Genomic DNA, 27,141 nt, shown 5'->3' on the forward strand with positions numbered 1-27,141 from the left:
GCAGAATATCAGCCAAATGGAATTCACTGCTCGAAGGTATTCAGGGAAACTTTGGAACCTATTGTGGATTTCTTCCAACATGGTGAACTCATCGAGATAAGAACATTACCACTTTCTCATTTCATTGAGATACACACATTGGCGGAATATCAGCCAAATGCCATTCACTGCTCGACGGTATTCAGAGAATCCTTGCAACATAATGTGGATTTCTTCCAACTTGCTGAACTCATCGAGATAAGCATTTTCCCACTATCTCATTTCATTGAGATACACACTTTGGCAGAATATCAGCCAAACGGCATTCACTGCTCGAAGGTATTCAGAGAAACAATGGAACCTTTTTTAGATTTCCTCCATTTTGCCGAACTCATCGAGATATGCACTTTACCACTTTCTCATTTCAATGAGATACACACATTGGTAGAATATCAGCCAAATGGCATTCACTGCTCGAAGGTATTCAGAGAAACATTGCAACATAAAGTGGATTTCTTCCAACTTGCTCAACTCATCGAGGTAAGCACTTTACCACTTTCTCATTTCATTCAGATACACGCATTGGCAGAATATCAGCCAAATGGCATTCACGGCTCCAAGGTACACAGAGAAACTTTGGGACCTATTGTGGATTTCTTCCAACATGCTGACCTCATCGAGATGAGAACGTTACCACTTTCTCATTTCATTGAGATACACACATTGGCGGAATATCAGCCAAATGGCATTCACTGCTCGAAGGTATTCAGAGAAACTTTGGATCCTATCGTGGATTTCCTCCATTCTGCTGAACTCATCGAGATGAGCACGTTTCCACTTTCCCATTTCATTGAGATACACACATTGGCAGAATATCAGCCAAATGGCAGTCACTGCTCCAAGGTATTCAGAGAAACTTTGGATCCTATCGTGGATTTCCCCCAACATGCTGAACTCATCGAGATATGCACTTTAGCACTTTCTCATTTCATTGAGATACACACATTGGCAGAATATCAGCCAAATGGCATTCACTGCTCGAAGGTATTCAGAGAAACATTGCAACATAATGTGGATTTATTCCAACTTGCTGTACTCATCGAGATAAACTCGTTCCCACTTTCTCATTCTCACTGAGCTGCACACAGAATATCAGCCAAATGGCATTCACTGCTCGAAGGTATTCAGGGAAGCTTTGGAACCTATTGTCGATTTCTTCCAACATGCTGAACTCATCGAGATATGCACTTTACCACTTTCTCATTTCACTGAGATACACACATTGGCAGAATACCAGCCAAACGGCATTCACTGCTCGAAGGTATTCAGGGAAACCTTGGAACCTATTGTCGATTTCTTCCAACATGCGGAACTCATCGAGATATGCACTTTACCACTTTCTCATTTCACTGAGATACACACATTGGCAGAATATCAGCCAAATGGCATTCACTGCTCGATGGTATTCAGAGAAACTTTGCAACATATGGTGGATTTCTTCCAACTTGCTGTACTCATCGAGATAAGCTCGTTACCACTTTCTCATTTCATTGAGATACACACATTGGCAGACTATCTGACAAGTAGCATTCAGTGCCACAAAGTATTCAGCGAAACTTTGGAACCTGTTGTGGATTTCCTCCAACTTGTTCAAATCATCGAGATGAGCACTTTTCCACTTTCTCATTTCATTGAGCTGCACACATTGGCCGAATATCAGCCAAATGGCATTCGCTGCTCGAAGGTATTCAGGGAAACTTTGGAACCTATTGTGGATTTCTTCCAACGTGCTGAACTAATCGAGATAAGCACGTTACCACTTCCTCATTTCATTGAGATACACACATTGGCAGAATATCAGCCAAATGGCATTCACTGCTCAAAGGTATTCAGGGAAACTTTGGAACCTTTAGTGGATTTCCTCCATTCTGCTGAACTCATTGAGATAAGCACTTTACCACTTTCTCATGTCATTGAGATACACACATTGGCAGGATATCAGCCAAATCCCACTCACTGCTCCAAGGTATTCGGAGAAACTTTGGAACCTTTTGTGGATTTCCTCCATTCTGCTGAAATCTTCGACATAAGCACTTTACCACTTCCTCATTTCATTGAGATACTCACTTTGGAAGAATATCAGCCAAGTGGCATTCAGTGCCACAAGGCATTCAGCGAAACTTAGAACCTTTTGTGGATTTCTTCCAACTTGCTCAACTGATCGAGACAACGACGTTACCCATTTCTCGTTTCATTGAGATACACACGTTGGCAGAATATCAGGCAAATGGCATTCACTGATCGAAGATCTTCAGAGAACCTTTGGAAACTATGGTGGGATTCCTCCATTCTGCTCAACTCTTTGAGATAAGCACTTTACCACATCCTCATTTCATTGAGATGCACACATTGGCAGATTATCAGCCAAGTGGCATTGAGTGCCACAATGTATTCAGCGAAACTTTGGAAACGACTGAGGGTTTCTTCCAACTTGCTGTACTCATCGAGATAAGCACTTTACCACTTTCTCATTTCTTGGAGATACACACAGTGGCAGAATATCAGCCAAATGGCATTCACTGCTCCAACGAATACAGAGAAACTTTGGGACCTATTGTGGATTTCTTCCAACATGCTGAACTCATCGAGATATGCACTTTACCACTATCTCATTTCATTGAGATACACACATTGGCAGAGTATCAGCCAAATGGCATTCACCGCTCGAAGGTATTCAGAGAAAGTTTGGAACCGATTGTGGATTTCTTCCAACTTGCTCAACTCATCCAGATAAGCACGTTACCACTTTCTCATTTCATTGAGATACACACATTGGCAGAATATCAGCCAAATGGCATTCACTGCTCGATGGTATTCAGAGAAACAATGGAACCTTTTGTAGATTTCCTCCATTTTGCCGAACTCATCGAGATAAGCACTTTACCACTTTCTCATTTCATTGAGATACACACACTGCTAGAACATCAGCCAAATGGCATTCACTGCTCGAAGGTATTCAGAGAAACTTTAGAAACGATTGAGCGTTTCTTCCAACTTGCTCAACTCATCGAGATAAGCACTTTACCACTTTCTCATTTCTTGCAGATACACACATTGGCAGAATATCAGCCAAATGGCATTCACTGCTCGAAGGTATTCAGAGAAACCTTGCAACATAATGTGGATTTCTTCCAACTTGCTGAACTCATCGAGATAAGCACTTTACCACTTTCTCATTTCATTGAGATACACCCATTGGCAGAATATCAGCCAAATTGCATTCACTGCTCCAACGTATTCAGAGAAACTTTGGGACCTATTGTGGATATCTTCCAACATGCTGAACTCTTCGAGATAAGCACGTTACCAGTTTCTCATTTCGTTGAGATACACGCATTGGCAGAATATCAGCCAAATGCCGTTCACTGCTCGAAGGTATTCAGGGAAACTTTGGAACCTATTGTGGATTTCTTCCAACATGCTGACCTCATCGAGATAAGCATGTTACCACTTTCTCATTTCATTGAGATACACACATTGGCAGAATGTCAGCCAAATGGCATTCACTGCTCGAAGGTATTCAGAGAAACTTTGGAACCTTTGGTGGATTTCCTCCATTCTGCTGAGCTCATCGAGATAAGCACTTCACCACTTTCTCATTTCATTGAGATACACACATTGGCAGAATATCAGCCAAATCCCATTCACTGCTCCAAGGTATTCGGAGAAACTTTGGGACCTATTGTGGATTTCCTCCAACATGCTGAACTCATCGAGATATGCACTTTACCACGTTCTCATTTCTTGGAGATACACACATTGGCAGAATATCAGCCAAGTGGCATTGAGTGCCACAATGTATTCAGCGAAACTTTGGAAACGATTGAGGGTTTCTTCCAACTTGCTGTACTCATCGAGATAAGCACTATACCACTTTCTCATTTCATTGAGATACACACATTTGCAGAATATCAGCCAAATGGCATTCACTGCTCGAAGGTATTCAGAGAAACCTTGCAACATAATGTGGATTTCTTCCAACTTGCTGAACTCATCGAGATGAGCACTTTTCCACTTTCTCATTTCATTGAGCTGCACACATTGGCAGAATATCAGCCAAATGGCATTCACTGCTCGAAGGTATTCAGAGAAACATTGCAACATAATGTGGATTTATTCCAACTTGCTGTACTCATCGAGATAAACTCGTTCCCACTTTCTCATTTCATTGAGATGCACACATTGGCAGAATATCAGCCAAATGGCATTCACTGCTCCAAGGTGTTCTGAGAAACTTTGGGACCTATTGTGAAATTCCTCCAACTTGCGGAACTCATCGAGATAAGCACATTACCACTTCCTGATTTCATTGAGATACACACATTGGCAGACTATCAGACAAGTAGCATTCAGTGCCACAAAGTATTCAGCGAAATTTTGGAACCTGTTGTAGATTTCCTCCAACCTGTTCAACTCATCGAGATGAGCACTTCTCCACTTTCTCATTTCACTGAGCTGCACACATTGGCAGAATATCAGCCAAATGGCATTCACTGCTCGAATGTATTCAGGGAAGCTTTGGAACCTATTGTCGATTTCTTCCAACATGCTGAACTCATCGAGATATGCACTTTACCACTTTCTCATTTCACTGAGATACACACATTGGCAGAATACCAGCCAAACGGCATTCACTGCTCGAAGGTATTCAGGGAAACCTTGGAACCTATTGTCGATTTCTTCCAACATGCGGAACTCATCGAGATATGCACTTTACCACTTTCTCATTTCACTGAGATACACACATTGGCAGAATATCAGCCAAATGGCATTCACTGCTCGATGGTATTCAGAGAAACTTTGCAACATATGGTGGATTTCTTCCAACTTGCTGTACTCATCGAGATAAGCTCGTTACCACTTTCTCATTTCATTGAGATACACACATTGGCAGACTATCTGACAAGTAGCATTCAGTGCCACAAAGTATTCAGCGAAACTTTGGAACCTGTTGTGGATTTCCTCCAACTTGTTCAAATCATCGAGATGAGCACTTTTCCACTTTCTCATTTCATTGAGCTGCACACATTGGCCGAATATCAGCCAAATGGCATTCGCTGCTCGAAGGTATTCAGGGAAACTTTGGAACCTATTGTGGATTTCTTCCAACGTGCTGAACTAATCGAGATAAGCACGTTACCACTTCCTCATTTCATTGAGATCCACACATTGGCAGAATATCAGCCAAATGGCATTCACTGCTCAAAGGTATTCAGGGAAACTTTGGAACCTTTGGTGGATTTCCTCCATTCTGCTGAACTCATTGAGATAAGCACTTTACCACTTTCTCATGTCATTGAGATACACACATTGGCAGGATATCAGCCAAATCCCATTCACTGCTCCAAGGTATTCGGAGAAACTTTGGAACCTTTTGTGGATTTCCTCCATTCTGCTGAAATCTTCGACATAAGCACTTTACCACTTCCTGATTTCATTGAGATACTCACTTTGGAAGAATATCAGCCAAGTGGCATTCAGTGCCACAAGGCATTCAGCGAAACTTAGAACCTTTTGTGGATTTCTTCCAACTTGCTCAACTGATCGAGACAACGACGTTACCCATTTCTCGTTTCATTGAGATACACACGTTGGCAGAATATCAGGCAAATGGCATTCACTGATCGAAGATCTTCAGAGAACCTTTGAAAACTATGGTGGGATTCCTCCATTCTGCTCAACTCTTTGAGATAAGCACTTTACCACATCCTCATTTCATTGAGATGCACACATTGGCAGATTATCAGCCAAGTGGCATTGAGTGCCACAATGTATTCAGCGAAACTTTGGAAACGACTGAGGGTTTCTTCCAACTTGCTGTACTCATCGAGATAAGCACTTTACCACTTTCTCATTTCTTGGAGATACACACAGTGGCAGAATATCAGCCAAATGGCATTCACTGCTCCAACGAATACAGAGAAACTTTGGGACCTATTGTGGATTTCTTCCAACATGCTGAACTCATCGAGATATGCACTTTACCACTATCTCATTTCATTGAGATACACACATTGGCAGAGTATCAGCCAAATGGCATTCACCGCTCGAAGGTATTCAGAGAAAGTTTGGAACCGATTGTGGATTTCTTCCAACTTGCTCAACTCATCCAGATAAGCACGTTACCACTTTCTCATTTCATTGAGATACACACATTGGCAGAATATCAGCCAAATGGCATTCACTGCTCGATGGTATTCAGAGAAACAATGGAACCTTTTGTAGATTTCCTCCATTTTGCTGAACTCATCGAGATAAGCACTTTACCACTTTCTCATTTCATTGAGATACACACACTGCTAGAACATCAGCCAAATGGCATTCACTGCTCGAAGGTATTCAGAGAAACTTTAGAAACGATTGAGGGTTTTCTTCGAACTTGCTCAACTCATCGAGATGAGCACTTTGCCACTTTCTCATTTCTTGGAGATACACACATTGGCAGAGTATCAGCCAAATGGCATTCACCGCTCGAAGGTATTCAGAGAAAGTTTGGAACCGATTGTGGATTTCTTCCAACTTGCTCAACTCATCCAGATAAGCACGTTACCACTTTCTCATTTCATTGAGATACACACATTGGCAGAATATCAGCCAAATGGCATTCACTGCTCGATGGTATTCAGAGAAACAATGGAACCTTTTGTAGATTTCCTCCATTTTGCCGAACTCATCGAGATAAGCACTTTACCACTTTCTCATTTCATTGAGATACACACACTGCTAGAACATCAGCCAAATGGCATTCACTGCTCGAAGGTATTCAGAGAAACTTTAGAAACGATTGAGCGTTTCTTCCAACTTGCTGAACTCATCGAGATAAGCACTTTACCACTTTCTCATTTCTTGCAGATACACACATTGGCAGAATATCAGCCAAATGGCAATCACTGCTCGAAGGTATTCAGAGGAACCTTGCAACATAATGTGGATTACATCCAACTTGCTGAACTCATCGAGATAAGCACTTTACCACTTTCTCATTTCATTGAGATACACCCATTGGCAGAATATCAGCCAAATGGCATTCACTGCTCCAACGCATTCAGAGAAACTTTGGGACCTATTGTGGATATCTTCCAACATGCTGAACTCTTCGAGATAAGCACGTTACCAGTTTCTCATTTCGTTGAGATACACGCATTGGCAGAATATCAGCCAAATGCCGTTCACTGCTCGACGGTATTCAGAGAATCCTTGCAACATAATGTGGATTTCTTCCAACTTGCTGAACTCATCGATATAAGCATTTTCCCACTATCTCATTTCATTGAGATACACACTTTGGCAGAATATCAGCCAAACGGCATTCACTGCTCGAAGGTATTCAGAGAAACAATGGAACCTTTTTTAGATTTCCTCCATTTTGCCGAACTCATCGAGATATGCACTTTACCACTTTCTCATTTCAATGAGATACACACATTGGTAGAATATCAGCCAAATGGCATTCACTGCTCGAAGGTATTCAGAGAAACATTGCAACATAACGTGGATTTCTTCCAACTTGCTCAACTCATCGACGTAAGCACTTTACCACTTTCTCATTTCATTCAGATACACACATTGGCAGAATATCAGCCAAATGGCATTCACGGCTCCAAGGTACACAGAGAAACTTTGGGACCTATTGTGGATTTCTTCCAACATGCTGACCTCATCGAGATGAGAACGTTACCACTTTCTCATTTCATAGAGATACACACATTGGCGGAATATCAGCCAAATGGCATTCACTGCTCGAAGGTATTCAGAGAAACTTTGGAACCTTTTGTGGATTTCCTCCATTCTGCTGAACTCATCGAGATGAGCACGTTTCCACTTTCTCATTTCATTGAGATACACACATTGGCAGAATATCAGCCAAATGGCAGTCACTGCTCCAAGGTATTCAGAGAAACTTTGCATCCTATCGTGGATTTCCCCCAACATGCTGAACTCATCGAGATATGCACTTTAGCACTTTCTCATTTCATTGAGATACACACATTGGCAGAATATCAGCCAAATGGCATTCACTGCTCGAAGGTATTCAGAGCATCCTTGCTACATAATGTGGATTTCTTCCAACATGCTGTACTCATCGAGATAAGCATTTTCCCACTATCTCATTTCATTGAGATGCACACTTTGGCAGAATATCAGCCAAACGGCATTCACTGCTCGAAGGTATTCAGAGAAACAATGGAACCTTTTTTAGATTTCCTCCATTTTGCCGAACTCATCGAGATATGCACTTTACCACTTTCTCATTTCAATGAGATACACACATTGGTAGAATATCAGCCAAATGGCATTCACTGCTCGAAGGTATTCAGAAAAACATTGCAACATAACGTGGATTTCTGCCAACTTTGCTCAACTCATCGAGGTAAGCACTTTACCACTTTCTCATTTCATTGAGATACACACATTGGCAGAATATCAGCCAAATGGCATTCACGGCTCCAAGGTACACAGAGAAACTTTGGGACCTATTGTGGATTTCTTCCAACATGCTGACCACATCGAGATGAGAACGTTACCACTTTCTCATTTCATTGAGATACACACATTGGCAGAATATCAGCCAAATGGCATTCACTGCTCCAAGGTATTCAGAGAAACTTTGGGACCTATTGTGGATTTCCCCCAACATGCTGAACTCATCGATATATGCACTTTAGCACATTCTCAATTCATTGAGATACACACATTGGCGGAATATCAGCCAAAAGGCATTCACTGCTCGAAGGTATTCAGAGAATCCTTGCTACATAATGTGGATTTCTTCCAACATGCTGTACTCATCGAGATAAGCATTTTCCCAGTATCTCATTTCACTGAGATACACACTTTGGCAGAATATCAGCCAAACGGCATTCACTGCTCGTTGGTATTCAGGGAAACAATGGAACCTTTTTTAGATTTCCTCCATTTTGCCGAACTCATCGACATATACACTTTACCACTTTCTCATTTCATTGAGATACACATATTGGTAGAATATCAGTCAAATGGTATTCACTGCTCGAAGGTATTCAGAGAAACATTGCAACATAATGTTGATTTCTTCCAACTTGCTGAATACACCGAGATAAGCACTTTCCCACTTTCTCATTTCATTGAGATACACACATTGGCAGAACATCAGCCAAATGGCATTCACGGTTCCAAGGTATACAGAGAATCTTTGGGACCTCTTGTCGATTTCTTCCAACATGCTGAACTCATCGAGATATGCACTTTAGCACTTTCTCATTTCTTTGAAATACACACATTGGCAGAATATCAGCCAAATGGCATTCACTGCTCCAAAGTATTCAGAGAAACATTGCAACATAATGTGGATTTCTTCCAACTTTTTGAACTCATCGAGATAAGCACTTTACCACTTTCTCATTTCATTGAGATACACACATTGGCAGAATATCAGCCAAATGGAATTCACTGCTCGAAGGTATTCAGGGAAACTTTGGAACCTATTGTGGATTTCTTCCAACATGGTGAACTCATCGAGATAAGAACATTACCACTTTCTCATTTCATTGAGATACACACATTGGCGGAATATCAGCCAAATGCCATTCACTGCTCGACGGTATTCAGAGAATCCTTGCAACATAATGTGGATTTCTTCCAACTTGCTGAACTCATCGAGATAAGCATTTTCCCACGATCTCATTTCATTGAGATACACACTTTGGCAGAATATCAGCCAAACGGCATTCACTGCTCGAAGGTATTCAGAGAAACAATGGAACCTTTTTTAGATTTCCTCCATTTTGCCGAACTCATCGAGATATGCACTTTACCACTTTCTCATTTCAATGAGATACACACATTGGTAGAATATCAGCCAAATGGCATTCACTGCTCGAAGGTATTCAGAGAAACATTGCAACATAAAGTGGATTTCTTCCAACTTGCTCAACTCATCGAGGTAAGCACTTTACCACTTTCTCATTTCATTCAGATACACGCATTGGCAGAATATCAGCCAAATGGCATTCACGGCTCCAAGGTACACAGAGAAACTTTGGGACCTATTGTGGATTTCTTCCAACATGCTGACCTCATCGAGATGAGAACGTTACCACTTTCTCATTTCATTGAGATACACACATTGGCGGAATATCAGCCAAATGGCATTCACTGCTCGAAGGTATTCAGAGAAACTTTGGATCCTATCGTGGATTTCCTCCATTCTGCTGAACTCATCGAGATGAGCACGTTTCCACTTTCCCATTTCATTGAGATACACACATTGGCAGAATATCAGCCAAATGGCAGTCACTGCTCCAAGGTATTCAGAGAAACTTTGGATCCTATCGTGGATTTCCCCCAACATGCTGAACTCATCGAGATATGCACTTTAGCACTTTCTCATTTCATTGAGATACACACATTGGCAGAATATCAGCCAAATGGCATTCACTGCTCGAAGGTATTCAGAGAAACATTGCAACATAATGTGGATTTATTCCAACTTGCTGTACTCATCGAGATAAACTCGTTCCCACTTTCTCATTCTCACTGAGCTGCACACAGAATATCAGCCAAATGGCATTCACTGCTCGAAGGTATTCAGGGAAGCTTTGGAACCTATTGTCGATTTCTTCCAACATGCTGAACTCATCGAGATATGCACTTTACCACTTTCTCATTTCACTGAGATACACACATTGGCAGAATACCAGCCAAACGGCATTCACTGCTCGAAGGTATTCAGGGAAACCTTGGAACCTATTGTCGATTTCTTCCAACATGCGGAACTCATCGAGATATGCACTTTACCACTTTCTCATTTCACTGAGATACACACATTGGCAGAATATCAGCCAAATGGCATTCACTGCTCGATGGTATTCAGAGAAACTTTGCAACATATGGTGGATTTCTTCCAACTTGCTGTACTCATCGAGATAAGCTCGTTACCACTTTCTCATTTCATTGAGATACACACATTGGCAGACTATCTGACAAGTAGCATTCAGTGCCACAAAGTATTCAGCGAAACTTTGGAACCTGTTGTGGATTTCCTCCAACTTGTTCAAATCATCGAGATGAGCACTTTTCCACTTTCTCATTTCATTGAGCTGCACACATTGGCCGAATATCAGCCAAATGGCATTCGCTGCTCGAAGGTATTCAGGGAAACTTTGGAACCTATTGTGGATTTCTTCCAACGTGCTGAACTAATCGAGATAAGCACGTTACCACTTCCTCATTTCATTGAGATACACACATTGGCAGAATATCAGCCAAATGGCATTCACTGCTCAAAGGTATTCAGGGAAACTTTGGAACCTTTAGTGGATTTCCTCCATTCTGCTGAACTCATTGAGATAAGCACTTTACCACTTTCTCATGTCATTGAGATACACACATTGGCAGGATATCAGCCAAATCCCACTCACTGCTCCAAGGTATTCGGAGAAACTTTGGAACCTTTTGTGGATTTCCTCCATTCTGCTGAAATCTTCGACATAAGCACTTTACCACTTCCTCATTTCATTGAGATACTCACTTTGGAAGAATATCAGCCAAGTGGCATTCAGTGCCACAAGGCATTCAGCGAAACTTAGAACCTTTTGTGGATTTCTTCCAACTTGCTCAACTGATCGAGACAACGACGTTACCCATTTCTCGTTTCATTGAGATACACACGTTGGCAGAATATCAGGCAAATGGCATTCACTGATCGAAGATCTTCAGAGAACCTTTGGAAACTATGGTGGGATTCCTCCATTCTGCTCAACTCTTTGAGATAAGCACTTTACCACATCCTCATTTCATTGAGATGCACACATTGGCAGATTATCAGCCAAGTGGCATTGAGTGCCACAATGTATTCAGCGAAACTTTGGAAACGACTGAGGGTTTCTTCCAACTTGCTGTACTCATCGAGATAAGCACTTTACCACTTTCTCATTTCTTGGAGATACACACAGTGGCAGAATATCAGCCAAATGGCATTCACTGCTCCAACGAATACAGAGAAACTTTGGGACCTATTGTGGATTTCTTCCAACATGCTGAACTCATCGAGATATGCACTTTACCACTATCTCATTTCATTGAGATACACACATTGGCAGAGTATCAGCCAAATGGCATTCACCGCTCGAAGGTATTCAGAGAAAGTTTGGAACCGATTGTGGATTTCTTCCAACTTGCTCAACTCATCCAGATAAGCACGTTACCACTTTCTCATTTCATTGAGATACACACATTGGCAGAATATCAGCCAAATGGCATTCACTGCTCGATGGTATTCAGAGAAACAATGGAACCTTTTGTAGATTTCCTCCATTTTGCCGAACTCATCGAGATAAGCACTTTACCACTTTCTCATTTCATTGAGATACACACACTGCTAGAACATCAGCCAAATGGCATTCACTGCTCGAAGGTATTCAGAGAAACTTTAGAAACGATTGAGCGTTTCTTCCAACTTGCTGAACTCATCGAGATAAGCACTTTACCACTTTCTCATTTCTTGCAGATACACACATTGGCAGAATATCAGCCAAATGGCATTCACTGCTCGAAGGTATTCAGAGAAACCTTGCAACATAATGTGGATTTCTTCCAACTTGCTGAACTCATCGAGATAAGCACTTTACCACTTTCTCATTTCATTGAGATACACCCATTGGCAGAATATCAGCCAAATTGCATTCACTGCTCCAACGTATTCAGAGAAACTTTGGGACCTATTGTGGATATCTTCCAACATGCTGAACTCTTCGAGATAAGCACGTTACCAGTTTCTCATTTCGTTGAGATACACGCATTGGCAGAATATCAGCCAAATGCCGTTCACTGCTCGAAGGTATTCAGGGAAACTTTGGAACCTATTGTGGATTTCTTCCAACATGCTGACCTCATCGAGATAAGCATGTTACCACTTTCTCATTTCATTGAGATACACACATTGGCAGAATGTCAGCCAAATGGCATTCACTGCTCGAAGGTATTCAGAGAAACTTTGGAACCTTTGGTGGATTTCCTCCATTCTGCTGAGCTCATCGAGATAAGCACTTCACCACTTTCTCATTTCATTGAGATACACACATTGGCAGAATATCAGCCAAATCCCATTCACTGCTCCAAGGTATTCGGAGAAACTTTGGGACCTATTGTGGATTTCCTCCAACATGCTGAACTCATCGAGATATGCACTTTACCACGTTCTCATTTCTTGGAGATACACACATTGGCAGAATATCAGCCAAGTGGCATTGAGTGCCACAATGTATTCAGCGAAACTTTGGAAACGATTGAGGGTTTCTTCCAACTTGCTGTACTCATCGAGATAAGCACTATACCACTTTCTCATTTCATTGAGATACACACATTTGCAGAATATCAGCCAAATGGCATTCACTGCTCGAAGGTATTCAGAGAAACCTTGCAACATAATGTGGATTTCTTCCAACTTGCTGAACTCATCGAGATGAGCACTTTTCCACTTTCTCATTTCATTGAGCTGCACACATTGGCAGAATATCAGCCAAATGGCATTCACTGCTCGAAGGTATTCAGAGAAACATTGCAACATAATGTGGATTTATTCCAACTTGCTGTACTCATCGAGATAAACTCGTTCCCACTTTCTCATTTCATTGAGATGCACACATTGGCAGAATATCAGCCAAATGGCATTCACTGCTCCAAGGTGTTCTGAGAAACTTTGGGACCTATTGTGAAATTCCTCCAACTTGCGGAACTCATCGAGATAAGCACATTACCACTTCCTGATTTCATTGAGATACACACATTGGCAGACTATCAGACAAGTAGCATTCAGTGCCACAAAGTATTCAGCGAAATTTTGGAACCTGTTGTAGATTTCCTCCAACCTGTTCAACTCATCGAGATGAGCACTTCTCCACTTTCTCATTTCACTGAGCTGCACACATTGGCAGAATATCAGCCAAATGGCATTCACTGCTCGAATGTATTCAGGGAAGCTTTGGAACCTATTGTCGATTTCTTCCAACATGCTGAACTCATCGAGATATGCACTTTACCACTTTCTCATTTCACTGAGATACACACATTGGCAGAATACCAGCCAAACGGCATTCACTGCTCGAAGGTATTCAGGGAAACCTTGGAACCTATTGTCGATTTCTTCCAACATGCGGAACTCATCGAGATATGCACTTTACCACTTTCTCATTTCACTGAGATACACACATTGGCAGAATATCAGCCAAATGGCATTCACTGCTCGATGGTATTCAGAGAAACTTTGCAACATATGGTGGATTTCTTCCAACTTGCTGTACTCATCGAGATAAGCTCGTTACCACTTTCTCATTTCATTGAGATACACACATTGGCAGACTATCTGACAAGTAGCATTCAGTGCCACAAAGTATTCAGCGAAACTTTGGAACCTGTTGTGGATTTCCTCCAACTTGTTCAAATCATCGAGATGAGCACTTTTCCACTTTCTCATTTCATTGAGCTGCACACATTGGCCGAATATCAGCCAAATGGCATTCGCTGCTCGAAGGTATTCAGGGAAACTTTGGAACCTATTGTGGATTTCTTCCAACGTGCTGAACTAATCGAGATAAGCACGTTACCACTTCCTCATTTCATTGAGATCCACACATTGGCAGAATATCAGCCAAATGGCATTCACTGCTCAAAGGTATTCAGGGAAACTTTGGAACCTTTGGTGGATTTCCTCCATTCTGCTGAACTCATTGAGATAAGCACTTTACCACTTTCTCATGTCATTGAGATACACACATTGGCAGGATATCAGCCAAATCCCATTCACTGCTCCAAGGTATTCGGAGAAACTTTGGAACCTTTTGTGGATTTCCTCCATTCTGCTGAAATCTTCGACATAAGCACTTTACCACTTCCTGATTTCATTGAGATACTCACTTTGGAAGAATATCAGCCAAGTGGCATTCAGTGCCACAAGGCATTCAGCGAAACTTAGAACCTTTTGTGGATTTCTTCCAACTTGCTCAACTGATCGAGACAACGACGTTACCCATTTCTCGTTTCATTGAGATACACACGTTGGCAGAATATCAGGCAAATGGCATTCACTGATCGAAGATCTTCAGAGAACCTTTGAAAACTATGGTGGGATTCCTCCATTCTGCTCAACTCTTTGAGATAAGCACTTTACCACATCCTCATTTCATTGAGATGCACACATTGGCAGATTATCAGCCAAGTGGCATTGAGTGCCACAATGTATTCAGCGAAACTTTGGAAACGACTGAGGGTTTCTTCCAACTTGCTGTACTCATCGAGATAAGCACTTTACCACTTTCTCATTTCTTGGAGATACACACAGTGGCAGAATATCAGCCAAATGGCATTCACTGCTCCAACGAATACAGAGAAACTTTGGGACCTATTGTGGATTTCTTCCAACATGCTGAACTCATCGAGATATGCACTTTACCACTATCTCATTTCATTGAGATACACACATTGGCAGAGTATCAGCCAAATGGCATTCACCGCTCGAAGGTATTCAGAGAAAGTTTGGAACCGATTGTGGATTTCTTCCAACTTGCTCAACTCATCCAGATAAGCACGTTACCACTTTCTCATTTCATTGAGATACACACATTGGCAGAATATCAGCCAAATGGCATTCACTGCTCGATGGTATTCAGAGAAACAATGGAACCTTTTGTAGATTTCCTCCATTTTGCTGAACTCATCGAGATAAGCACTTTACCACTTTCTCATTTCATTGAGATACACACACTGCTAGAACATCAGCCAAATGGCATTCACTGCTCGAAGGTATTCAGAGAAACTTTAGAAACGATTGAGGGTTTTCTTCGAACTTGCTCAACTCATCGAGATGAGCACTTTGCCACTTTCTCATTTCTTGGAGATACACACATTGGCAGAGTATCAGCCAAATGGCATTCACCGCTCGAAGGTATTCAGAGAAAGTTTGGAACCGATTGTGGATTTCTTCCAACTTGCTCAACTCATCCAGATAAGCACGTTACCACTTTCTCATTTCATTGAGATACACACATTGGCAGAATATCAGCCAAATGGCATTCACTGCTCGATGGTATTCAGAGAAACAATGGAACCTTTTGTAGATTTCCTCCATTTTGCCGAACTCATCGAGATAAGCACTTTACCACTTTCTCATTTCATTGAGATACACACACTGCTAGAACATCAGCCAAATGGCATTCACTGCTCGAAGGTATTCAGAGAAACTTTAGAAACGATTGAGCGTTTCTTCCAACTTGCTGAACTCATCGAGATAAGCACTTTACCACTTTCTCATTTCTTGCAGATACACACATTGGCAGAATATCAGCCAAATGGCAATCACTGCTCGAAGGTATTCAGAGGAACCTTGCAACATAATGTGGATTACATCCAACTTGCTGAACTCATCGAGATAAGCACTTTACCACTTTCTCATTTCATTGAGATACACCCATTGGCAGAATATCAGCCAAATGGCATTCACTGCTCCAACGCATTCAGAGAAACTTTGGGACCTATTGTGGATATCTTCCAACATGCTGAACTCTTCGAGATAAGCACGTTACCAGTTTCTCATTTCGTTGAGATACACGCATTGGCAGAATATCAGCCAAATGCCGTTCACTGCTCGACGGTATTCAGAGAATCCTTGCAACATAATGTGGATTTCTTCCAACTTGCTGAACTCATCGATATAAGCATTTTCCCACTATCTCATTTCATTGAGATACACACTTTGGCAGAATATCAGCCAAACGGCATTCACTGCTCGAAGGTATTCAGAGAAACAATGGAACCTTTTTTAGATTTCCTCCATTTTGCCGAACTCATCGAGATATGCACTTTACCACTTTCTCATTTCAATGAGATACACACATTGGTAGAATATCAGCCAAATGGCATTCACTGCTCGAAGGTATTCAGAGAAACATTGCAACATAACGTGGATTTCTTCCAACTTGCTCAACTCATCGACGTAAGCACTTTACCACTTTCTCATTTCATTCAGATACACACATTGGCAGAATATCAGCCAAATGGCATTCACGGCTCCAAGGTACACAGAGAAACTTTGGGACCTATTGTGGATTTCTTCCAACATGCTGACCTCATCGAGATGAGAACGTTACCACTTTCTCATTTCATAGAGATACACACATTGGCGGAATATCAGCCAAATGGCATTCACTGCTCGAAGGTATTCAGAGAAACTTTGGAACCTTTTGTGGATTTCCTCCATTCTGCTGAACTCATCGAGATGAGCACGTTTCCACTTTCTCATTTCATTGAGATACACACATTGGCAGAATATCAGCCAAATGGCAGTCACTGCTCCAAGGTATTCAGAGAAACTTTGCATCCTATCGTGGATTTCCCCCAACATGCTGAACTCATCGAGATATGCACTTTAGCACTTTCTCATTTCATTGAGATACACACATTGGCAGAATATCAGCCAAATGGCATTCACTGCTCGAAGGTATTCAGAGCATCCTTGCTACATAATGTGGATTTCTTCCAACATGCTGTACTCATCGAGATAAGCATTTTCCCACTATCTCATTTCATTGAGATGCACACTTTGGCAGAATATCAGCCAAACGGCATTCACTGCTCGAAGGTATTCAGAGAAACAATGGAACCTTTTTTAGATTTCCTCCATTTTGCCGAACTCATCGAGATATGCACTTTACCACTTTCTCATTTCAATGAGATACACACATTGGTAGAATATCAGCCAAATGGCATTCACTGCTCGAAGGTATTCAGAAAAACATTGCAACATAACGTGGATTTCTTCCAACTTTGCTCAACTCATCGAGGTAAGCACTTTACCACTTTCTCATTTCATTGAGATACACACATTGGCAGAATATCAGCCAAATGGCATTCACGGCTCCAAGGTACACAGAGAAACTTTGGGACCTATTGTGGATTTCTTCCAACATGCTGACCACATCGAGATGAGAACGTTACCACTTTCTCATTTCATTGAGATACACACATTGGCAGAATATCAGCCAAATGGCATTCACTGCTCCAAGGTATTCAGAGAAACTTTGGGACCTATTGTGGATTTCCCCCAACATGCTGAACTCATCGATATATGCACTTTAGCACATTCTCAATTCATTGAGATACACACATTGGCGGAATATCAGCCAAAAGGCATTCACTGCTCGAAGGTATTCAGAGAATCCTTGCTACATAATGTGGATTTCTTCCAACATGCTGTACTCATCGAGATAAGCATTTTCCCAGTATCTCATTTCACTGAGATACACACTTTGGCAGAATATCAGCCAAACGGCATTCACTGCTCGTTGGTATTCAGGGAAACAATGGAACCTTTTTTAGATTTCCTCCATTTTGCCGAACTCATCGACATATACACTTTACCACTTTCTCATTTCATTGAGATACACATATTGGTAGAATATCAGTCAAATGGTATTCACTGCTCGAAGGTATTCAGAGAAACATTGCAACATAATGTTGATTTCTTCCAACTTGCTGAATACACCGAGATAAGCACTTTCCCACTTTCTCATTTCATTGAGATACACACATTGGCAGAACATCAGCCAAATGGCATTCACGGTTCCAAGGTATACAGAGAATCTTTGGGACCTCTTGTCGATTTCTTCCAACATGCTGAACTCATCGAGATATGCACTTTAGCACTTTCTCATTTCTTTGAAATACACACATTGGCAGAATATCAGCCAAATGGCATTCACTGCTCCAAAGTATTCAGAGAAACATTGCAACATAATGTGGATTTCTTCCAACTTTTTGAACTCATCGAGATAAGCACTTTACCACTTTCTCATTTCATTGAGATACACACATTGGCAGAATATCAGCCAAATGGAATTCACTGCTCGAAGGTATTCAGGGAAACTTTGGAACCTATTGTGGATTTCTTCCAACATGGTGAACTCATCGAGATAAGAACATTACCACTTTCTCATTTCATTGAGATACACACATTGGCGGAATATCAGCCAAATGCCATTCACTGCTCGACGGTATTCAGAGAATCCTTGCAACATAATGTGGATTTCTTCCAACTTGCTGAACTCATCGAGATAAGCATTTTCCCACTATCTCATTTCATTGAGATACACACTTTGGCAGAATATCAGCCAAACGGCATTCACTGCTCGAAGGTATTCAGAGAAACAATGGAACCTTTTTTAGATTTCCTCCATTTTGCCGAACTCATCGAGATATGCACTTTACCACTTTCTCATTTCAATGAGATACACACATTGGTAGAATATCAGCCAAATGGCATTCACTGCTCGAAGGTATTCAGAGAAACATTGCAACATAAAGTGGATTTCTTCCAACTTGCTCAACTCATCGAGGTAAGCACTTTACCACTTTCTCATTTCATTCAGATACACGCATTGGCAGAATATCAGCCAAATGGCATTCACGGCTCCAAGGTACACAGAGAAACTTTGGGACCTATTGTGGATTTCTTCCAACATGCTGACCTCATCGAGATGAGAACGTTACCACTTTCTCATTTCATTGAGATACACACATTGGCGGAATATCAGCCAAATGGCATTCACTGCTCGAAGGTATTCAGAGAAACTTTGGATCCTATCGTGGATTTCCTCCATTCTGCTGAACTCATCGAGATGAGCACGTTTCCACTTTCCCATTTCATTGAGATACACACATTGGCAGAATATCAGCCAAATGGCAGTCACTGCTCCAAGGTATTCAGAGAAACTTTGGATCCTATCGTGGATTTCCCCCAACATGCTGAACTCATCGAGATATGCACTTTAGCACTTTCTCATTTCATTGAGATACACACATTGGCAGAATATCAGCCAAATGGCATTCACTGCTCGAAGGTATTCAGAGAAACATTGCAACATAATGTGGATTTATTCCAACTTGCTGTACTCATCGAGATAAACTCGTTCCCACTTTCTCATTCTCACTGAGCTGCACACAGAATATCAGCCAAATGGCATTCACTGCTCGAAGGTATTCAGGGAAGCTTTGGAACCTATTGTCGATTTCTTCCAACATGCTGAACTCATCGAGATATGCACTTTACCACTTTCTCATTTCACTGAGATACACACATTGGCAGAATACCAGCCAAACGGCATTCACTGCTCGAAGGTATTCAGGGAAACCTTGGAACCTATTGTCGATTTCTTCCAACATGCGGAACTCATCGAGATATGCACTTTACCACTTTCTCATTTCACTGAGATACACACATTGGCAGAATATCAGCCAAATGGCATTCACTGCTCGATGGTATTCAGAGAAACTTTGCAACATATGGTGGATTTCTTCCAACTTGCTGTACTCATCGAGATAAGCTCGTTACCACTTTCTCATTTCATTGAGATACACACATTGGCAGACTATCTGACAAGTAGCATTCAGTGCCACAAAGTATTCAGCGAAACTTTGGAACCTGTTGTGGATTTCCTCCAACTTGTTCAAATCATCGAGATGAGCACTTTTCCACTTTCTCATTTCATTGAGCTGCACACATTGGCCGAATATCAGCCAAATGGCATTCGCTGCTCGAAGGTATTCAGGGAAACTTTGGAACCTATTGTGGATTTCTTCCAACGTGCTGAACTAATCGAGATAAGCACGTTACCACTTCCTCATTTCATTGAGATCCACACATTGGCAGAATATCAGCCAAATGGCATTCACTGCTCAAAGGTATTCAGGGAAACTTTGGAACCTTTGGTGGATTTCCTCCATTCTGCTGAACTCATTGAGATAAGCACTTTACCACTTTCTCATGTCATTGAGATACACACATTGGCAGGATATCAGCCAAATCCCACTCACTGCTCCAAGGTAATCGGAGAAACTTTGGAACCTTTTGTGGATTTCCTCCATTCTGCTGAAATCTTCGACATAAGCACTTTACCACTTCCTGATTTCATTGAGATACTCACTTTGGAAGAATATCAGCCAAGTGGCATTCAGTGCCACAAGGCATTCAGCGAAACTTAGAACCTTTTGTGGATTTCTTCCAACTTGCTCAACTGATCGAGACAACGACGTTACCCATTTCTCGTTTCATTGAGATACACACGTTGGCAGAATATCAGGCAAATGGCATTCACTGATCGAAGATCTTCAGAGAACCTTTGGAAACTATGGTGGGATTCCTCCATTCTGCTCAACTCTTTGAGATAAGCACTTTACCACATCCTCATTTCATTGAGATGCACACATTGGCAGATTATCAGCCAAGTGGCATTGAGTGCCACAATGTATTCAGCGAAACTTTGGAAACGACTGAGGGTTTCTTCCAACTTGCTGTACTCATCGAGATAAGCACTTTACCACTTTCTCATTTCTTGGAGATACACACAGTGGCAGAATATCAGCCAAATGGCATTCACTGCTCCAACGAATACAGAGAAACTTTGGGACCTATTGTGGATTTCTTCCAACATGCTGAACTCATCGAGATATGCACTTTACCACTATCTCATTTCATTGAGATACACACATTGGCAGAGTATCAGCCAAATGGCATTCACCGCTCGAAGGTATTCAGAGAAAGTTTGGAACCGATTGTGGATTTCTTCCAACTTGCTCAACTCATCCAGATAAGCACGTTACCACTTTCTCATTTCATTGAGATACACACATTGGCAGAATATCAGCCAAATGGCATTCACTGCTCGATGGTATTCAGAGAAACAATGGAACCTTTTGTAGATTTCCTCCATTTTGCCGAACTCATCGAGATAAGCACTTTACCACTTTCTCATTTCATTGAGATACACACACTGCTAGAACATCAGCCAAATGGCATTCACTGCTCGAAGGTATTCAGAGAAACTTTAGAAACGATTGAGCGTTTCTTCCAACTTGCTGAACTCATCGAGATAAGCACTTTACCACTTTCTCATTTCTTGCAGATACACACATTGGCAGAATATCAGCCAAATGGCATTCACTGCTCGAAGGTATTCAGAGAAACCTTGCAACATAATGTGGATTTCTTCCAACTTGCTGAACTCATCGAGATAAGCACTTTACCACTTTCTCATTTCATTGAGATACACCCATTGGCAGAATATCAGCCAAATTGCATTCACTGCTCCAACGTATTCAGAGAAACTTTGGGACCTATTGTGGATATCTTCCAACATGCTGAACTCTTCGAGATAAGCACGTTACCAGTTTCTCATTTCGTTGAGATACACGCATTGGCAGAATATCAGCCAAATGCCGTTCACTGCTCGAAGGTATTCAGGGAAACTTTGGAACCTATTGTGGATTTCTTCCAACATGCTGACCTCATCGAGATAAGCATGTTACCACTTTCTCATTTCATTGAGATACACACATTGGCAGAATGTCAGCCAAATGGCATTCACTGCTCGAAGGTATTCAGAGAAACTTTGGAACCTTTGGTGGATTTCCTCCATTCTGCTGAGCTCATCGAGATAAGCACTTCACCACTTTCTCATTTCATTGAGATACACACATTGGCAGAATATCAGCCAAATCCCATTCACTGCTCCAAGGTATTCGGAGAAACTTTGGGACCTATTGTGGATTTCCTCCAACATGCTGAACTCATCGAGATATGCACTTTACCACGTTCTCATTTCTTGGAGATACACACATTGGCAGAATATCAGCCAAGTGGCATTGAGTGCCACAATGTATTCAGCGAAACTTTGGAAACGATTGAGGGTTTCTTCCAACTTGCTGTACTCATCGAGATAAGCACTATACCACTTTCTCATTTCATTGAGATACACACATTTGCAGAATATCAGCCAAATGGCATTCACTGCTCGAAGGTATTCAGAGAAACCTTGCAACATAATGTGGATTTCTTCCAACTTGCTGAACTCATCGAGATGAGCACTTTTCCACTTTCTCATTTCATTGAGCTGCACACATTGGCAGAATATCAGCCAAATGGCATTCACTGCTCGAAGGTATTCAGAGAAACATTGCAACATAATGTGGATTTATTCCAACTTGCTGTACTCATCGAGATAAACTCGTTCCCACTTTCTCATTTCATTGAGATGCACACATTGGCAGAATATCAGCCAAATGGCATTCACTGCTCCAAGGTGTTCTGAGAAACTTTGGGACCTATTGTGAAATTCCTCCAACTTGCGGAACTCATCGAGATAAGCACATTACCACTTCCTGATTTCATTGAGATACACACATTGGCAGACTATCAGACAAGTAGCATTCAGTGCCACAAAGTATTCAGCGAAATTTTGGAACCTGTTGTAGATTTCCTCCAACCTGTTCAACTCATCGAGATGAGCACTTCTCCACTTTCTCATTTCACTGAGCTGCACACATTGGCAGAATATCAGCCAAATGGCATTCACTGCTCGAATGTATTCAGGGAAGCTTTGGAACCTATTGTCGATTTCTTCCAACATGCTGAACTCATCGAGATATGCACTTTACCACTTTCTCATTTCACTGAGATACACACATTGGCAGAATACCAGCCAAACGGCATTCACTGCTCGAAGGTATTCAGGGAAACCTTGGAACCTATTGTCGATTTCTTCCAACATGCGGAACTCATCGAGATATGCACTTTACCACTTTCTCATTTCACTGAGATACACACATTGGCAGAATATCAGCCAAATGGCATTCACTGCTCGATGGTATTCAGAGAAACTTTGCAACATATGGTGGATTTCTTCCAACTTGCTGTACTCATCGAGATAAGCTCGTTACCACTTTCTCATTTCATTGAGATACACACATTGGCAGACTATCTGACAAGTAGCATTCAGTGCCACAAAGTATTCAGCGAAACTTTGGAACCTGTTGTGGATTTCCTCCAACTTGTTCAAATCATCGAGATGAGCACTTTTCCACTTTCTCATTTCATTGAGCTGCACACATTGGCCGAATATCAGCCAAATGGCATTCGCTGCTCGAAGGTATTCAGGGAAACTTTGGAACCTATTGTGGATTTCTTCCAACGTGCTGAACTAATCGAGATAAGCACGTTACCACTTCCTCATTTCATTGAGATACACACATTGGCAGAATATCAGCCAAATGGCATTCACTGCTCAAAGGTATTCAGGGAAACTTTGGAACCTTTAGTGGATTTCCTCCATTCTGCTGAACTCATTGAGATAAGCACTTTACCACTTTCTCATGTCATTGAGATACACACATTGGCAGGATATCAGCCAAATCCCACTCACTGCTCCAAGGTATTCGGAGAAACTTTGGAACCTTTTGTGGATTTCCTCCATTCTGCTGAAATCTTCGACATAAGCACTTTACCACTTCCTCATTTCATTGAGATACTCACTTTGGAAGAATATCAGCCAAGTGGCATTCAGTGCCACAAGGCATTCAGCGAAACTTAGAACCTTTTGTGGATTTCTTCCAACTTGCTCAACTGATCGAGACAACGACGTTACCCATTTCTCGTTTCATTGAGATACACACGTTGGCAGAATATCAGGCAAATGGCATTCACTGATCGAAGATCTTCAGAGAACCTTTGGAAACTATGGTGGGATTCCTCCATTCTGCTCAACTCTTTGAGATAAGCACTTTACCACATCCTCATTTCATTGAGATGCACACATTGGCAGATTATCAGCCAAGTGGCATTGAGTGCCACAATGTATTCAGCGAAACTTTGGAAACGACTGAGGGTTTCTTCCAACTTGCTGTACTCATCGAGATAAGCACTTTACCACTTTCTCATTTCTTGGAGATACACACAGTGGCAGAATATCAGCCAAATGGCATTCACTGCTCCAACGAATACAGAGAAACTTTGGGACCTATTGTGGATTTCTTCCAACATGCTGAACTCATCGAGATATGCACTTTACCACTATCTCATTTCATTGAGATACACACATTGGCAGAGTATCAGCCAAATGGCATTCACCGCTCGAAGGTATTCAGAGAAAGTTTGGAACCGATTGTGGATTTCTTCCAACTTGCTCAACTCATCCAGATAAGCACGTTACCACTTTCTCATTTCATTGAGATACACACATTGGCAGAATATCAGCCAAATGGCATTCACTGCTCGATGGTATTCAGAGAAACAATGGAACCTTTTGTAGATTTCCTCCATTTTGCCGAACTCATCGAGATAAGCACTTTACCACTTTCTCATTTCATTGAGATACACACACTGCTAGAACATCAGCCAAATGGCATTCACTGCTCGAAGGTATTCAGAGAAACTTTAGAAACGATTGAGCGTTTCTTCCAACTTGCTCAACTCATCGAGATAAGCACTTTACCACTTTCTCATTTCTTGCAGATACACACATTGGCAGAATATCAGCCAAATGGCATTCACTGCTCGAAGGTATTCAGAGAAACCTTGCAACATAATGTGGATTTCTTCCAACTTGCTGAACTCATCGAGATAAGCACTTTACCACTTTCTCATTTCATTGAGATACACCCATTGGCAGAATATCAGCCAAATTGCATTCACTGCTCCAACGTATTCAGAGAAACTTTGGGACCTATTGTGGATATCTTCCAACATGCTGAACTCTTCGAGATAAGCACGTTACCAGTTTCTCATTTCGTTGAGATACACGCATTGGCAGAATATCAGCCAAATGCCGTTCACTGCTCGAAGGTATTCAGGGAAACTTTGGAACCTATTGTGGATTTCTTCCAACATGCTGACCTCATCGAGATAAGCATGTTACCACTTTCTCATTTCATTGAGATACACACATTGGCAGAATGTCAGCCAAATGGCATTCACTGCTCGAAGGTATTCAGAGAAACTTTGGAACCTTTGGTGGATTTCCTCCATTCTGCTGAGCTCATCGAGATAAGCACTTCACCACTTTCTCATTTCATTGAGATACACACATTGGCAGAATATCAGCCAAATCCCATTCACTGCTCCAAGGTATTCGGAGAAACTTTGGGACCTATTGTGGATTTCCTCCAACATGCTGAACTCATCGAGATATGCACTTTACCACGTTCTCATTTCTTGGAGATACACACATTGGCAGAATATCAGCCAAGTGGCATTGAGTGCCACAATGTATTCAGCGAAACTTTGGAAACGATTGAGGGTTTCTTCCAACTTGCTGTACTCATCGAGATAAGCACTATACCACTTTCTCATTTCATTGAGATACACACATTTGCAGAATATCAGCCAAATGGCATTCACTGCTCGAAGGTATTCAGAGAAACCTTGCAACATAATGTGGATTTCTTCCAACTTGCTGAACTCATCGAGATGAGCACTTTTCCACTTTCTCATTTCATTGAGCTGCACACATTGGCAGAATATCAGCCAAATGGCATTCACTGCTCGAAGGTATTCAGAGAAACATTGCAACATAATGTGGATTTATTCCAACTTGCTGTACTCATCGAGATAAACTCGTTCCCACTTTCTCATTTCATTGAGATGCACACATTGGCAGAATATCAGCCAAATGGCATTCACTGCTCCAAGGTGTTCTGAGAAACTTTGGGACCTATTGTGAAATTCCTCCAACTTGCGGAACTCATCGAGATAAGCACATTACCACTTCCTGATTTCATTGAGATACACACATTGGCAGACTATCAGACAAGTAGCATTCAGTGCCACAAAGTATTCAGCGAAATTTTGGAACCTGTTGTAGATTTCCTCCAACCTGTTCAACTCATCGAGATGAGCACTTCTCCACTTTCTCATTTCACTGAGCTGCACACATTGGCAGAATATCAGCCAAATGGCATTCACTGCTCGAATGTATTCAGGGAAGCTTTGGAACCTATTGTCGATTTCTTCCAACATGCTGAACTCATCGAGATATGCACTTTACCACTTTCTCATTTCACTGAGATACACACATTGGCAGAATACCAGCCAAACGGCATTCACTGCTCGAAGGTATTCAGGGAAACCTTGGAACCTATTGTCGATTTCTTCCAACATGCGGAACTCATCGAGATATGCACTTTACCACTTTCTCATTTCACTGAGATACACACATTGGCAGAATATCAGCCAAATGGCATTCACTGCTCGATGGTATTCAGAGAAACTTTGCAACATATGGTGGATTTCTTCCAACTTGCTGT

Source organism: Carcharhinus amblyrhynchos, chromosome 14 (genome assembly GCF_965287045.1).
Source record: "Carcharhinus amblyrhynchos chromosome 14, sCarAmb.v2.hapA, whole genome shotgun sequence".
NCBI classification, from domain to species: Eukaryota; Metazoa; Chordata; class Chondrichthyes; order Carcharhiniformes; family Carcharhinidae; genus Carcharhinus; species Carcharhinus amblyrhynchos.